The 2,288-nt window shown below is 40.1% G+C and overlaps 1 protein-coding gene across 1 annotated transcript in view; it reads right to left on the minus strand.

Moving 5' to 3' along the window:
• hs6st3a (heparan sulfate 6-O-sulfotransferase 3a) overlaps positions 1–2,288 on the minus strand; it is a 292,872-nt gene that overhangs the window by 163,843 nt on the left and 126,741 nt on the right. The window lies entirely within an intron of this gene.

A 2,288-nucleotide genomic window follows, 5' to 3' on the forward strand; every position in this document is an offset into this window, starting at 1 on the left:
AAGGAAAACATACGCTATCATACGTAGGCAGAAATATGGAAATGGTTTTAACTGATGTCCCATTATTCCTGAATCCATATTTATAGACAATTTTAATAAAGCAGAAAAAGTTATCCACCAATAGTGACCAACAATGTGTTTTAGAATCCTAGATCAAACGTGTTTTAATTAAAAAAAAGAAAAACACTTATCACACAGGCAGAACATTACCAGAAAATATTCTAGTCTCCATGAGAAGTGCAGTGATTGGTGGCAAATTTGAGTTTTACTGACAGACAGTGGAGACAAGACATGGTGTGCCGTACTTCCCAGGAACTCTAATGTCTTTAAAATAACACTAATGGCTTCTCCACTGAAGACGAATCACCAGTTAAATGCCAGAACTATTACCAAATGATACTGGTAGGAAAATTATGACAGGGTTGTGTCTCCTTCAGTGGCGTAGACATTTTTTTCTGGTCCGCTGTGACCACACTGTTGACAGCTTGAAGATGTTACTGGTATTGCTGAATACATTTTAATTAGAGAGTGTTTTGGCCAGGCATCAGAAAATAATCTGTGGACAGCAAAAATACTACAGTAAAAGACTCTTTTATCAGTCTACAACTATATTTAAAACATTGTGTACTTCATATTTAATTCAGCAGCTCTTAAAGTAGCCTTGCAGAGTCAGACTGTACTACTGGCATGATGCCTGGTCCCCTTCACAGATTATTCTGACATGGACGAGGCGCCAGGCTAACAGGTAAAACGCACAATTTGCTTTTCATGTCATGTTTAGGGATGAATAAATCAACTACACTAAGATAACAGAACGGCGGGAAACAAAGTGGTAGCTTATTCGAATAAAGGCACAGCCAAAACCAAAGAAATTAGAAGATTATGTGAGCTGGGTTTGTGGTCAGAATTTCCTGTTAAACGAAGCAGAACATACATTTGTGCTCAAGGATATCCCATTTACTTCCATACCTAACGCCACATACCTTACAAACGGTGTCAATTCCATGTACTTTCTTGGCTTGTCTTCTTTCTTGGAAGCACTAGTTGTAGCAGCCGGTACCCTGAAAAACACAATGTGGTTCCCCCCAACAGACTGATAAAAACCTGCACATCCTGACTTTCTACGGCATAAAAAGTAGCCACTCGCAATTTGCAAACACATCTTCTGCGTTACAATACATATTGCAGCTTTACTTTTTACACATGCCGCTGCTCAACCTAGTCTCATGTAGCCAGACTTTCAGACTTATGGTAGAAGGTTTGGACTCCATAGCAGGTTTCATTGACCAAGGACTGTCCAAGAGGCCGCCTGACTAGCATTCAAAGCAACCAATCAATTCATCTTGTTTAACGTCACACTGGCGTGGAAGTATAATGTTAATGTCCCAAACATAAGACGATGTGACAATAACAAACTGGCAAAACTTTAGGCTGGTTTCACACTGCACGTGTAAGCGGAGCGTACGCAGTGCATATTTTTTTTCGATGACCATATGTTAACAGATTAGAGCGTTCACACAGACGCGGTGCAGAGCCGAAGTGGCGCGATTGTTTCGGCGCAGTCTATTTTTGCAGCGCTGCTCACCCTGAATTAAAACCACAGTGCATTGTTCTTGATCAAATGACCTATTGACCCGTCTTCACCTGATTAACATGAAAAATAAATGAATCATGTAGTGAAGTGTTCCTTGTGTTTCACAATCACCATATGACATCAAACGCTGTGAAAAACTGCCAGAGGTTTTTGCCCAAACTTTTAAATTATACAAATTTTTCAAAAGGCATATCTTAACTTTAGGGTTACTTTTATCATTTAAACAACATACAGCATGTTATATGCATATGTGTTTGGGACATAGGGGAACACGGTCGCATATATCCTGCCCATTATAAATCAAAGCACGAAGCAAGCAGGGGTCGGAGGAAAACACAGGAAAAGGTGATAGAAAGAACAATATTTGTCTGTATTTGCACTGCATAAGCCGCGGTCATCTCTCGCTCTCCATACGCACAGCTTCTGCACTGCCACCGCACTGCTTGTGCATGCAGTGTAAAACCGGCTTTTAAAGACTCTATGCTGTGAACGTCACATACTTTTGAAAATCTAGTGTTTAGTTGAACCTGATAAGCTCCATGTCACAGTAGTAAATGCAAAGACTTTCTTCTTTCATGAGAGGGTTTGGCATCACAAAGGGAGGACTGGTAGAAAATGCGACTCTGTAGAATACTACCAAACAGAAGAAGACTTCGAACTTCTCCAAGTGAGTCACATTTTTTGTGCCTTATAT

This window comes from Pseudorasbora parva, chromosome 12 (genome assembly GCF_024679245.1).
Source record: "Pseudorasbora parva isolate DD20220531a chromosome 12, ASM2467924v1, whole genome shotgun sequence".
Lineage (NCBI taxonomy): Eukaryota > Metazoa > Chordata > Actinopteri > Cypriniformes > Gobionidae > Pseudorasbora > Pseudorasbora parva.